The sequence below is a fragment of the Vanacampus margaritifer genome, chromosome 4 (assembly GCF_051991255.1).
Source record: "Vanacampus margaritifer isolate UIUO_Vmar chromosome 4, RoL_Vmar_1.0, whole genome shotgun sequence".
Taxonomy (NCBI): domain Eukaryota; kingdom Metazoa; phylum Chordata; class Actinopteri; order Syngnathiformes; family Syngnathidae; genus Vanacampus; species Vanacampus margaritifer.
This window is the reverse complement of record NC_135435.1, coordinates 27,847,204-27,862,783: the sequence shown is the minus strand read 5'-3', so window position 1 is coordinate 27,862,783 and position 15,580 is coordinate 27,847,204. Positions and strand designations below refer to the sequence as shown.

At 40.1% G+C, this 15,580-nt stretch overlaps 1 protein-coding gene across 4 annotated transcripts in view; it reads right to left on the bottom strand.

Annotated features, from left to right (window-relative positions):
• Window positions 1-15,580, bottom strand: part of ankrd11 (ankyrin repeat domain 11) — an 85,372-nt gene that overhangs the window by 49,594 nt on the left and 20,198 nt on the right. For all 4 annotated transcript variants that reach the window (XM_077563012.1, XM_077563009.1, XM_077563011.1 and 1 more), the window contains exon 2: window positions 6,661-6,742. The gene's annotated coding sequence lies outside the window, so the exon portion shown is untranslated. The remainder of the gene's footprint in view (window positions 1-6,660; window positions 6,743-15,580) is intronic.

Sequence of the window (15,580 nt, the reverse complement as noted above, 5' to 3'; positions counted from 1 at the left end):
ACCCTCATCACAGCCAAATCCAAATAAATAAATATATAAATATATAAAAGCTAGGACCAAAGAAGCAAGCTTTGTGGACATAGGAAACAAAGCCAACACTAAATGAATATATTCAAGCTCACTGAATAAATTGGAAGGGAGGAGACTGGATTAAATATGTGCTTGTGTGTTGACATTCAGAGTAAAGCTGGCCTCCTAAAGAAACACCTGTTTCGGGATAGGTCTAAACATGTGCAAGTGTTTGCTTAAAGAAGACCATTCTCAACCAAGTATGTCGCCACTCAAAGCATCAATGGCAGATTCAAACAGTCAGCGACACAATTTCACTCCACATTATCCACAACTTGTAGCATTTTTGCTTGCTCCAATCGGTAAAGTGTACACTGATCTACTAAACAAAACCATCCAAAAGAGTGGCACTAGTGCCAAATTCTAAAGCAATTTCTTAGTTGACAAAAGGTATTTAAATCTAGATCTTCACCAACCGATGGATCTGTCATGCATAATCGCACGTCATTTTTGCAGGCCTACATAGACTGGACTGTTGTTACTTGATAATTCTTACAAAACCTTAAGGCACCCACTAAACAAATTACTTTTATACACTATAAAATACAGGTGCAGCAAAGTGAACACAGGACTTGCTAATATTAAGGTGTGAGAGAGGTGTGCAGATTTACAATGTGACAGACAACAAGGTCAGTTTCTCCCGGGAGAGGTGTTTGCTTTCTAACGGAGTACAGCCACTTGAAACCAAGGTCGCAACTTGGTGGTTCGAAAGGGGGCATGAGAAGGACCAGATAGGGCCAAAGTATGACATGCATGACCTGCAATAATATCATATATCTCATTTGTGAAAATAAGTGAATTACAGGAGAAATTCTACTATACACAATTTTGGGGTAGAATTCCCTAAGACCAGATTCCTTACAGGCATAAGCAAATCAGAAAAGAAGCAATTATGACAAGAAATTGTAGATAATAGATCTTATCTTGTCTGCACTCATCTTTAATAGCCTCTTGCAAGGTTTCAGCTTGCTCTTTAAGAGGACGAATACCTCCGTGCCAGACTAAAGGATTAGAATGGAATTTCCTACATAAACCAACACTAGTTAGTAGGCATGGGACGAGACACAAATTAGAGATAGACCGATGTTTTTTTCCGTGCCGATACCGATTATTACTAGTCAAGAGGACCGATAACCGATACAGTGGCGCCTCAGAGTTTGAACACAATCCGTTCAAAGTCTGAATTGTTCAACCTCCGAAACATTTTTCATAGGAAATAATGTAAATGCAATTAATCGGTTCTCAAGCTCCAAAATCAGAAAATTCCTATTTGAATTATTATTTATATAAAAAAAAAACATGTACACGCCGTGCAGTACTTTTTTTCCCCCGATTGAGGAACATGTCTTGGATTTGGAGGTGCTGATCCTCATCCCAATCGCTTCACACTTCTTGCGGTGTCATAATCCTGTGTGATCTCGTTCCATCCCCACTAATAATTAGGTAGAGCTACAGCTACGTATTTAAACGTGTTTTTTCTCGACTAGAGTGGTGTGGGTTCCTATAGCTTAAGGCAAGTTCAATTCAAGACGTTTGAAATAAAACTTAAAATCAACTTCCCAAGGTCCCTTGTTGCCCAAAGTTGCTTGAGCCCATAAATGACATACATCTGACTAAAAACGCATCACTGTTTTGGTAGTTCTGCTATCACAAGAGTCATTCATTAAATTCAGATTGTCGATTTTTTAGGTGTTAGACTATTTTCAACAATAAAATTCACTTCGGCATTAACATTTTTAACGACTTTTAAAAGCTTGATGCTAGACATTTTAAGACCAATCAAGGCCTTAATTATTGATTCATGGATTCAATGTCTTTTAAGATTGTTTTAAGGATCTGCAGGAAGCCTGTCTAGGCAATGAAAGTATGAAGCTATAAAAGCAATGCAGAGACAATGATTAGGCAAGTATATATTGAGCTTTAGGATGAAATTTCAGGACAAACCTAAAATTCACTATAAAATAACCATTACAAGTGAACTCAACTTGATTGTCTGGAAACTTCTGAATGCATATGCCCAACTAGTCATTGTTCTAGTACTTTTGGTATAAGTTTCTGTTCACAACAGGTGTGCATTCAAAAGTTTTAGAGAAGGTCAAATTAAGTTCACCTGGGAAGGTTAGAGTTTATTTTAGGGTTATTAATTGTCCATAGCTGTGAATGTGAGTGTCAAAGGTTGTCTATTTGTGCCCTGCAATTGGCTTGCAACCTTTCCATGCTGACCCAATGGATGGCTCTGTGAAAATAGCAGCGCGGAAATAATGCAATTTACCTTACAATATGCGTAATTTGGACCCTTGTCTCACGTTTGTAAAAAAAAAAAAAAGATGACAAAATATATTTTGTGCTTTTCAAGGAAAAACTAATCATGTATATTAAGGTTGAAATTAAAACATTTTAAACCAACATAGTAATTGCCACAAAACAACTCAACGTCTTTCCTTGGCTTTAGCTGCCCAACAAATGCCTGACATAAACTATCGTACACATAGCACAAACACAGCAATAACAGGAAATGACTCACTGTCCGCATTTTATTGCCTGTGATGTTTCAGTCTGATATCTTCATCACAAACACAGATACTATATATAGGCTTCGATGTAGAAAAGAAAACAATAACTGCCGTGAAGTCCATACTTTGGCTCCAATTTTCCAAGTACCTGTAGCTGCCCAACAAGGTGACTGACATAAAATAGACAAACTTCAGCGCTGAATAACGCAGCCAGAAAATGATGTAATGATAGGGACTTTCTCCCAGATGCTTTGTGGCTTGTCAGTTTGCATTTGCCAAATCCCAGTCTTACCAGTCTCGAGTTCTATAAGTAACCATTATGGCTTATTCTTTAAAAGAATTGTACCAACAATTGTCAAATGTATTTTGGGATATAGTATATGACAACATAAAATACTGCATGTCCATTTGTGTACTGTTATACAATAGACATACAAAAACAAATTGCATTGGGGGTGGGGGGGTTGGCAGCGGTACATCTATGTTATCTTATCCTTCCCACCTTGGAGAGGGGGCCTAGCAGATCTAAAATTAGTCTTTAGAACTAAACAGTGTTTCGTGTTGTGGCCACGTTTGATGGTAATGTTGGCTCATACACAATGCCCTGAAAGCGCATACTATTCCATCTATTAAAAACACACGTACACACAGATGGCAAAAGGCCATGTGATGTTGTGTCACAACAGTAATAATAAATATAAATATTCATTTTTAAACTGTAATTACGTCTGGGAACTCCTTAAAAACTGTTGGAAACCCTTTTCAGGTAACTACCTTTTGAAGCTCATCGAAAGAATGCCAAGAATGTGCTAAAAAGTAATCAGAGAAAAAGGTGGCTATTTACTTATTTATTGTACACCCTCTTTTGTTAATTACATAACTCCAAATGTTTTTGATAGTTGTCATCATAGTTTTAATGCCTTCAGTGAGAATCTACAATGTACATAGTCATGAAAATAAAGCATAGTATTGAATGAGTAGGTGTTTCCAAACTTTTGGTCTGTACCGTATGTATTGCAAAATCAGGTTGTAATAAAAGTACGTACCATCTGAAATACAAAATTTATGAACGCTGAGTTTAAAAATGATGGCACAGTGCCTGCCAGGAAATAGTCTGGCTGTAGACAAACCACACAAAGTGGGACAGAAATCACAATATTAGGAATTACGAACAAATGTTTTACAAATGCTCAACACTGGGGCGGATCCGTCCCCCCCTTGAAATGAACGCTAAACTTGCATAGTCACCGCAGAGTATGCTAAAGCGGAAAGGCAGTATTGGCAGAGAATCATCAACTTCCAATCTTTGAAACTTTGTGACCTCAAGCAGACCTTGAACTCTTCAGCCTAAGATCTAAGCGCACCGTAATGCTAGTTGCCATTAGCACTCTTCAACTCAGGGCCACAGTGGCTTGTCTGTTTTCCTGAAAACAGACTCCTTCTATACAGTATAACTGTGCAGTCTGCCTGAAGGGGAGGACGAGAATCCAAAGAGAGGAGGAAGAAGGCAAGGTAGGGAAAACAAAGCCTCCATAGTCGTCTCTCCAGCCGGGCAAGGCTGAGTCGCTCTTCCCGGGGCGAGTTATGTAACGTGACAGGCAGGGCCCCACTTCTGCGTTCAGAGCTGCTGCACACACACTAATCCCCACCGAGAAACAAGCCCCATTTGGGGCAAGGAGGACATCGTAGGGGGGTACAAAGAGGAAACGAGTGAAGAACGTGTGATTACAAGAATTTAAGTCTTTCATCTACACCAAATTGAACACAGACACCTTCCTTTTGAGCTAGGCAGTTGAACAAAAACAGAACTTATATAGTACTACAGATGGCTAGCTTTTAAAATCAGGGAAGGCATTGTGTATATGCTTGTGTAAATAAATGATATATTATGTAGATGGATAGATGATAGAAAGTAAAGTACAGTGCAGACATTTTACATATTTATGCAATTTACTCAACTACAACATTGAAAGACAAACACAGTTACTGGATTTAAAAAGTTTACCTAGCTTTACATAATTCCACTATAAAAGGTTGGAAATGCTTAAATATACAAACCCTGAACATTTCCAGTGAAGTTTAGATGTGCAAAATGTAAATTTAAATTTTTTTTAAATGATTTGTAAATCATTTTCAAGCTATATTCAATTGAAAACACTACAAAGACAAGATATCTAATGTTAAATCTCAATCTAATAAATGATGTTTGCAAATACTGTCATTTCAAATTTGACGCCTGGAATGTTCCACAGGTAGACAAGCAAATTAATGTAGTTATTAGCTTTGTGAGGTTATTCTCAAGACACTAAAAAAAATAAAATAAATCAACAGACGCCTACAATGCTTGCGCTAACTGTGCAGCCCAGGTGGTGGATTTAAAGTAGTTAAAAATAAAAGAGCGATTCTGATTTACTGAGCTGCTTGCTGGAAACCATGTGACTGGCATCACATGAGGAGATGGAGGAGGGTGGTGCATGAGGGTGCGTGTGTGTGCCTGCGTGCCCACAGGCACAGTGTGTATTCTACTCCTGGCACCCATAATAAGCTTTGTGATCAGTTTCCTTGGTTTCCACTGACAGTAAGCAGATATAGGCAGCTCAGGGAGGTAAACAGAAGCAGCGCTGGCTGGTGCAATGTCACAAGCAGAGAGAGACAAGAAAGGCTGGTGTGAGTAGAGACTGAGGAGAGATGATGTATGCAAAGGAAAAACAATTACACACTGCTAGTGTCCAGCACCTTTTTCTACCCAGAAAAAATATTTTTGTATCCAGATACATTTTTACAATGTGGGATTGTCACTGCAACCTTGAAACTTTAAATTTCTATAGAAAGATGACACTCATGTCCACGATCAATGATAGGGTGATTAGTGTGACATACATCTGATAGTCTATTATGCATGTCTGAGTGAAATGCTGGCTAATGTAGGGATTTTGTTGGAACATGAGCTTGCTCTGCAGTACAGAAACGGTGACCTAGTTTTCATTCGTACCAACACGGCCTCTGACGATGGTCAGCAAGGCACAAGTTCTGCATGCAGTAAGCCCTGCTCTTAATGCATGCATTCCAACGGATAGAGCGCGATGCTAATGTGCTTTCAGACAGCCTAATGGTACAGGAAACTTCTGCACACACGACGACAGACTGAATGCCTGATGGTTGCAGCATCATATATACATACATATATATATATATAGAAAACCTGCCTCAACTATTTCTCTAACCCAAGGCAAGAGAAGGAAATTCCATTAGCTAATGCTACTGCAAAAACATTTAGTATGCTAATAAAATTATGTCATACAAAATGCAGTAAAACATCAGCAGCTTTTTAAAAAAAGGAAATGAAATGGAATTCATCCGTTTCAGAACCAAGTCAGTTTTTGTGCATGCGACAGGTACAGACGCCAAGGTATGGGCTAGCCCACCGAGCCAGGCGCCTCCTGCCAAGCCTCCGGACCCCTACTTTCGAGGGCCATCTTTTAAAGGGATTACGTTCCAGAAACGTGCCTCAACACAGTTATGAGAACCAGCAATGAATGATCAGCGCGCTGCATTTCCGCGGCCTTAGAAAGAGAACTCCAACCCGCCTGAAGCAGTGAGTTTATAGCTCTTCAAAAGACGAGCTTCAATAAAAACAACAACACGTGGCGGCATGCGACCAGCCCCACCAGCGAGAGCTCACGGGACACCACCATGGCTGCAAAACTTTCAACGGTCTCTTAAAGCACAATCACTTCTACTTTTCACTTTCTTGAAGAAAACGGAGGGCTAATTTATAGCAAATACAAACCGATTTGCATCTGTATCGGAAACGTGACACGTAGCAAACAACATTCACACGGAGCACTCCAGTTAAATGCTGTGCCCCATTTTGCATACTGCAGCATAGTCACACATCAAAATGTCTCTAAAAAAATTCTTTCTGAACTGAGGCTACACATTACGACAATTTTAAAATTAACATTGGTGGTAGGGATATTCGTTCAAAAGTGAAATAAAATATAAAATGCTTTTTGAGGGAAAAGCAACCGCTATACATGCATAAAACATTGGAAAAGAAGGCTGTTGCTTAACATACCGATTCCATGGTTGTGGGAGAATGTCAGTACACTAAAATCCAAAAAGAGAAGCACCAGGGAATCTTCAGGTGTCCACAGATCCTGAAACATGACAACAAAGAAAAGAAAGCATGATTAATGAGGAAAATGTCAACAAAGCCTTGGGCGACAGTTCTATTTCAATTCAACTTTACGTATATAGTGCCAAATCACAACAGAATTGGTCTCAGGACACTTAACACACGGAGCAGGTCTAAGTCCAAACTCCTTCCTCACTTGTTAAAAGACATACTGAACCCCAACTGAACCGCGCATGAGCAAGACTAAGGCAAAAAAAACCTCCCTCTTGGGAAGAACCTTGAGCAGACTGAAGACTCAATGTGGGGCGGTCGACTTATCTCAACCGGTTTGGTTAGGCAGTAGAAAAGGAGAAAGACAGAGGGGCAAAGAGTGAAAGCACACGTGAGAGACATAGCTGTTCGTCAATTTGTCCAATCGGTCCTTCAGCGTACAACACTTGGATAGAGATACGGTGTTCCATTTAACGCGAGGTCCCGCATCAATCAACATTCTACTAGACAGGCAAACCCAAACACAATGTTTCCAAATCCAGAACCATTACATATCGGTTATAAAAAGAACCAGCCGCAGCCAATTCTTCCAACATTTAAGATGTAACAAAAACTTTCACTAAAATGACTTTCCTTTCGCTATTTGAAAAAAATTCAGACAATCAAGCTAAAACAAAATCAACATTTGAATAAATTAATTTCATTCAAATTCTATAGGCCATGTTTAGTTTGTCCAACAATTACTGAGTGATGCAGCAGTGCAAATATTTTTTTTCTGAAATTCCATTGATACACTCTCATTTTAGAGACGTTGATATTTATTACAGTTGATTGATAAATCATCATGTTAAAATTTGCATATTTTTGGCTTAGCAGCACACTACTTTCCTCTTTACACATGTTATTGAGATCTCTCCCGATTTTGGTTTATGAGACAAAGTGATGTCAGAACGACAGTAGCAATTTTACCGGCTTAAACAGCACATTTGAGTAAGCCTGCTTTGTTAAAAAGTGATGAGTCGCAGAGCCATTTTCATCTGATTAAACTGCCTTAAAAAGTAACCCAATGTCGCTCACCGTCTTGTTGGCTTAGGGGTTAAAAGCTAGCTGCTAACGCTGGCGATACCGCTAAAGGCTGGCAGCAGGCGCCATATAATCCAATGTCAGCGTAATTAAGTAGCTTTTTAGCGTCCTTAATTAGCGATTGAACTTGATTTCAGGCTGACGTGTTGCTTACGTTGGCGTCAACGGTTTGCGAGAGACACCCCGGCTTGAAGTCAGCCGTTACGCTGCAACACGCTGCTGGAAACAACTTCAAAATAAAAGCGTTCAAAGGCACGAATGTCGGTGTACAGTATTACTGTATTTGGAAAGATTTTATTTTGAAGTTGGCCTCACCACAATTTTGAACGACTACAAAGACCATTAAAGGCAAACGTTTAGAACGTTTGCGAACTTGAATGAACCCTGACATGAAATCATGATCCCCATGTGAAAATGATTTAAAAGAGAAAATGACATTTTCATTGTCTGGCTCTGCTATCTATCATAGTACACATCATAGCAGCTGAAACGCGACTTTGGGAGCAGCAGCACTGACCTCTGTCTGATTTCATCAAGTCTGCCATTGTGTATGAAAATTTGGTTTAAAAAAACAGGAATGTTGAAACAGCCAATGAAATTGATGGTTTGTTTATTTTTTTCAAACTGCATCATAGGACTTAAGTTATATACCAAAAGCAATATTGAAGACTGAACCTTTCAAAGTTTAGGTTAGACGCTGCTGAAATCCAAAGTGTAGCGTTTTACATCAGCAGGTTGTAAATTTGATTGACCTGCCTTTTTAGAAATATAGAGCCATAAAACAGTCTGGGTACAAATTGGTGAGAAAGGGTTTTGACCCAAGGCCTACTTTTTAAATAGCCTAACTCCCGAGATCGACCAGTTCAGTGTCAACATCACAAACAAACACACACATTTTCCAGCCACAACATACTTTTCTTGTCATACAAATTTGGACTTTAAATTGCTCTCTCAAGATCCTCTTTCATAAGCGCACACACATTGGTATGCACGTGTGTGGCTAAACATGCATATGCACACAAACGGCAATTGCATGATATGCAATAGCCATGAACCAGAAGCATTTGGCATGAAGCATTTTTGAGCATTTGGCTCAGAAAAAAATATTGACTCCCAAACGGAGACTCCATCCGCAACTCGGAGCGGACCATGTTTTCTGAGAACTATTCAGGTGAACTTGTGTGATAAAAATAAAATGATTTTCGGATTTCCATTAGGCTACCAAGCGGAGGGATACAACTATTTTTCAGTATAGAGCAGTGCGTTTTGCATGTTTGCCAATGATGGTTATGCAGCGCGAGAAGCACGACAGATCCTCGAGTCCATAACATGTTTGTAAAAAGGGACGTTCGTAGCTCGAGGTTCTGCTGTACATGTTTTTTTTTTTTGGGAATAGCAAAATTACCGGTAAAAATCACACCTTGACATGTTCTAAACCAGGTAAAAAAAAATATTTGGCTCTATTCTGTGAAAAACCATTCTAAGGTAGCTCAATGCGAGAAAATGCATTTAAACTGTTTGTTGTAACCCAAACCGGAATGGCACAACATAACAGGCCAGCACCCCGCAGCTCTGCTCGGGTTTCAAACCCTCCCCTGGATAGCCACCCTCCCCCCTGTTCTCTTCCAACTATGAGGACAAGGGTTTATCAGGATTTAGGAGGCGGGACATGGGAACATATTTAACAGAGGCCCAGTGTTGGGCTAAACTGGTAACATTCCAGTCAGTGTAGCATTCCCTTATCCATTTGAGCCCACAATTGTTCCCCCAATCTAGTTCGAAATGTCCCATAAACAAGTTGGGGTGAACACCGTTTGAAAAGACAAATCATAGTTCCTTCGTAATGTTATACCAAAAACTGATATTTCCTGTACGTTCAATGCCAAGGTATTAGGATATAGTTAAGAGTCCCAAAAGACTTAAAAGTAGTTTTTGTTTTTTGTGTGTGGCCTTTCTATCACTTGGTAATGTCATCAAATAAGCATTACAGTACGAAGGCTAGAGGTAGATCGAGGCAGATACAGTAGCAGGTGGGTGCGTAGGACAGGATTAAGGCCAGACCTCACTGGGATGGCCTACATGGCAAGTAGGATGATAGATGGGTATTTGTGTTTTTACTGGAGTGGAACCTGTTGTGGGTTCCCAGCGGGAAGTTGAGGATTGGCGGATTGTAATAATCCATCCAGGAAGCAGAACACTGCCCCCAAACACCCACAACCCAAGACAAAAGGAGGATTCTGCCAACTGAGGAACAAACAGCTGATATAAAGAAAAATTAAGTAACATTGCATTGAAGGTATTAGCGTAATCAATGCATATGTAAGTCTGTATACCACATCGTGCGACGAAAAAAACAAATCAACTAATAGTGTTGTCATTATTCTAGGGATGCACCAAAATTAAAATGGTTGGCCGAAACCCAAAAATGAAAAATGCTTGGCCGAAAACCGAAACACCGAAAAACAATGATGCCAATTTTTTTTACTACCATTGCATTTAGTATAATTAATTAAAATTATAATATTATTATAAAATATTTATTTAGCACTGGCAATTTAACCAAGCACAATATAAATTTATAAATGTGCCCACACCGCAGACATGTTGACTCGATTGCACCTTATAGTCGATGTAGTTCTCACAGGCAGGGACGGATGCGTGCGGCGCACGAAAAATCGGCACATTCACATATTCACAAACGTTTAAAACGTAAGTCACACACAGCGTCCTGTACAGGTCTGCCGCCACCCGGAGATAGTGTTAAGTGTTTCCATGTTTAAAACTGTTGATAGCAATAGTGCTAGCATTAGCTTAAGTATTTGGCACGGCCACCGGGATGCCGGTGAAAAAGTGGAAGTGTTCGAGGGGCTCTTATAATTAAAAAAAAAAAAGGGGACGGCGCTGTGTGAGAAAGAGTGGCTCACCTGTACTGTAGTACACGGCAGTTCTGTCTTTTTTTTCCCGACCCACTTAAATGTTGTACACCAAGCGACCCCCCTCTCCTCTGGTGTGCGCAATGACCCCGGGAGCTGCTGCGACCGACCGGTGCAAACTCACACGATGAAAAGCCAGCGAGAAGAAAAGGCGGACACTCACCCCCGCGTACGCGGTTTAATTCAAACAGACGCTTGCTTGTAGCGTTTTTTTCCTTACCACAACCTATTTCGGCCATATTTTTTCGGCTTTAATTTGATTTCGGCCAAATGCCGAAAATGGCAATTTTTGCCGGGCTCCGTTGCTTTTCCATTACAACCGGCATGGGGCAGAATTAACTGAGCTGTCTCTGCGACTGTTTTTGCAGCAATTAAAAATATGTATAGCTGTCGCGTGATGTTGGGATGTCACAAAGTACAGCCCTTCAAATGCACAGAAGCTTCTTTAGGAGCACAAACCTCGATTAGCCATTCTTAGGAATCCCAAATCATTACCATGACAAATTCCTCTCTTCCCTCCATTGTGCAGGAAATAAGAATGTTGAGAAAACCAGTTAGCATTGGCGCTATTCATTGAAAATTAGTTGCTGGAATGTTGGGAAAATCATTAAATACAGTGATAGTACTGTACCTCTTAAGTTGGCAACACTCTAGACAAATTGCTGCTCATGTTCACTTACACTTAAATAAATGCAGCGCATACTTTAACATTTTATTTTGACTTCAATAATGTTACAAAGGCCGGTCAGAGACTGCGAATGAGCTCAATGTTGCTCACAAGGCCATACTATCCCCAAATATGCTTTAAGTTCATCCATGGGGTCAGTGTGTTAGGGAAAAAATAGCAACAAACCACCTCTAGCACACCAAAATTGTTATGCGAACCCCTGCTTAGATGCAGTTTCGACATGAGCACATTCTCAACATTTGTATTTTTTTCCCCAATAATATAGTAATCTTTTCTAACAAGCTAGCCCTCGGCTTAAACAATGATGTATTCAATATAATTCATGAACAGTAAACATTAAGAAAGCCGCTGAGATCATCAGATTGCTCTTCAACCCACTGAGGGTTAAACGCGAGGGGAAAAAAATGTTGCATGGACTAAATTCGCACAGTGCGAGTTGGAATTATCAAACCATTGTAAAGTAGAAAGTAGAAAGAGAGTGTTGACGCCTCTAAGTGCTGTTCTGACTAACACCAACTCGACTTGGGGCACAGTTGCAGTAATGCAATGTCATATCACGGCGTGATGATTTGCACAAATGTGTTTGACTGCAGCGCTGTGAGCAAGCACCAGCGTGAGAGAGGGGCAATGTGCTTCGGCACTATAAGGCATAATTGGCCAATTTAAGTGGCCTTAATTGGCCAATTTCATGAATATTAAAGTTATCTACCATATTTTCCTGTATTTATTTTTTTTATAATTTCAGTTGCTACAACCAGAGCCACAATCAGTACGAGTATATGAAAGTAAAACAACTCACAGTAGCTAGTTTATACTTCAAAACACTATGACCGTTTAATACAGTACAGTTAAAATACGTTGTTGATGTTGCTATGCTATCTGAAAGGTTTGCAGTCAACAGACCTCAGAAATGGTTACTGCATTGGCATTGTTATGAACCCAAACAACAAATATTCATTTGGAAGCACCAGTGGCTTTGCATAACAAGCCCGGGTTTGGCCTGCAGTATGTCCAAGCATCAGGTATCAGAGCTTATTGTAATATCTCCACTAATTAGATTTAGTCATCTGCTCTTCAATGCACAAACACTGGAGAGGAAAGCTGACACTGGAGAGTCTGGGGAGACTGCTGGGGAGGGGGGGGGGGAATGGACCATTGGGGGGAGGGAAAGATTACAGAAAAAGACATGCACACCACACATCTCTTCTACAAAAACATCTACATTATTGATGAGGTCTGACTTCAGCGGGCAGGGACCAATGCACAATGATCCCCCGACCATTCTCAAGCAAATACAAGATTTACAAAAAACGCAGGATTAAGCATCTTGCATAGAAAGTGTGAATGGCAGTCAATACAAAACAACCAATCTTTTGAATCTGGTAACTGCTGATTGGTTTTGTATCTTAAAAGAAGGGAAACAGGGACAAAATGTCAGCTAGTATTTGGAAATGTGAGAGTCATCCTGATTGGGCTACTGTTACGTTGTATTGCAGTCATAAGGAGCCAGTCAAAAATAACGATGATGATGAAAATGTCAATTGAACAATAAACCAGAAATCTACAATGACAGCTGCAATGATAAGATGGCAGCAAAGCTTGTGACACAGTTAATGTTTTTTTTTTTTAGCTCAGCGCTGCCTTGCCACAGTTACAACGCACAGAAAAAACACACAGCCCTTGATAAAAATGTTCTGCTGTTGTCAAGGTAACAGGCTCAGAGGCCTGATGGAGAGAAAAATATCAGCTCATTCAAAAAAAAGAAAAAGATATCTTCAAACGGTTACCATCAACCTTAAAAGTGGATGCGTCGTGCGTCATAATCTTCAGTCTGCGAAGTACTGAATATTTGCTGTTGTGCCACACAAATAAGTTGTTTGGAGGCTTTCTAAGTCCACCGCTGCCGCAGTGGTGGCACCTAAATGACGGTGAGTAATGACGATTTCGTCCGTCCTAATTTTCATTCATGAAATCGGACGACAACATATGGCCACATACAGACTAGCCTGGCAAGCCACACCCACTTTGGACAGGCGTCCATAGACAGCAATTCGGCACTGGCCAGGCCAATCAAATTTGTCTGTTTGCGTGACGTCGTCTTCGTGAGCAACGTCACTCTTCAAGTTTCTCCCACAACGACATATAACTCTTTGACTGCCAAAAACGTTAAATAACGTTTAGTAAAATCCTATGGAGGAGTGCCAAAGACGTTAAAAGCCGTTTGTTTCAAAACAGAGGTGAAACTAACCATTTTCTATTGTTGATTACTGAAAAACGGAATAAGGTAGAAACAAACTTTTTTTTTCTGATGAAAGATGAGAGTCCAATCTTTCATTTGGTAGTATGTGTGTTTCCATAGTCCAAACACATAATTTTCTGTGGACCTTGAAAGATCAGTCAAAATGCTTAAATCGGCTGGCACCCATGGCATCCCTTTTCTGAAAACGTCTGGCAGTCAAAGAGTTAACAACGACGTCATTCACTACTGTCCCTCTTCGGCTAGTAGTCATGTTGTATTTTTACTCAGTCTCCGTAAAAAAAAAGTCGCTTTTCTGACGTCATGTCCGCTCTTCGCTCATTGGTTCAATCCACTGTGTTAGCTCAGGTTTGCCCCGCCTCAGAAATGCAACTGATAGGGTGGTTGACCAGACAGTCGGGATATCCAGGCTACATACAGACCTATTAAGCCTCAAAATATAGAACAACTCAAATTTATCAGCCGCTGCTGCACAATTGCATGTACACTCAGTTTAAGACCAGGATCAAACAGATTAAACATGTAAGACACTCACCAAAATGACGTGTACTTATGGCGCCAGGCTTTAGTTACAGCGGTGACGTTCATGCTCCCCCTCCCTCTTTCTCTCCTTCCGCTACGTTTCAATGGGCATTTAAAATCGCAGTTTTTCACGATTGCGTTATCACGTTTTGTCAAACCGCGATCTAATTGCAAATGCGATTAATCGTTCAGTATCAACTGCGCTTATCACAAATTTTCGGATTAATGTCCCTTGTGTACCCAGAGAAACATTTAGCACTCAAAACAAAATATAAAACTTGCAAATCTGCTTGTTTATGCCTTTGTCTCACAGTGCACGCTTGAACTTTGTCATGTGAAGATGCCATCATTATGTCTTTTAGCTAATCCCCTCATAGGCTTCAGAATAAACAACTTGCGCACAATTTGTCACTAGAACAGTTGGTTCGAGGTATGATTTCGTCACAGTAATAATACTGAGAGGACATTAGAAAATAAGTGAAAGGTGAGCTTGGAGAATTGGCAGTTCAAGTCTCGCTGCACATCACTTTTGCTTCATTTTAGCAAATCGTGGCAACGCTAAAACAACATACTTGGCATGCAAGCCGATGGTGGCTGCAGGGAAAGTAGAAAATATATTGCGCCACTTTAACACAGCACACCAGCAGCTTTAATGTTTACACTCAGGTCTATAAATATTAAGACATTGACACAATTGTCATCTTTTTGGTTTGAAACACCACAATTGATTTGAAATGAAACAAGTCATTCCATCCAAATCATATCTCAAGGCCCCACTGTATACATTAATATTCATTATTTACAGGCAAACATTCAATAAACCAGTCAATGCAGTTTTATAAATCGGGGCTCTGTTTGTGTGATAGTAGCATTTGTTTATGATTATAAGGTTACAATTACCGTAACATCACTGCTAATTTCCATCAAACCACCTCAGGCCTTTTGTGTTACATGTTAGCATTAAGATAGCAAACTTTCATGAAATTATGTAATTTGCTTACATCAATGTTTAATTCTCCTTTTATAGGTATCGGATTCATACAGCAAGCCCCAACTGGGAGTTGTAGCATATTGTGGATTAGACTTTAGTCTTCCATAGCTGCTTCAGGTGATGTCCTTCCACACTGGCCCCGGAGTCTGAATAAAGTATGCTGCAGTCCACCACAGCGTGCTCATCTGACAGATTTCACAGGAGTGAAAATTCAAGAGCTTGAAGGAAGGACACTTCAAACTCTTTTTGTGGAGATATGTACACCATCTGCTTAAGTGGGCAGAAGAACCAGTACTATAAAAAATGTGGTTTCTCATTTTTGACAGCGATCTATCAATGAGATTCTATAGTACCATAAAAAATCCTGAGTGAAATATACTGGACCTCGTACCATA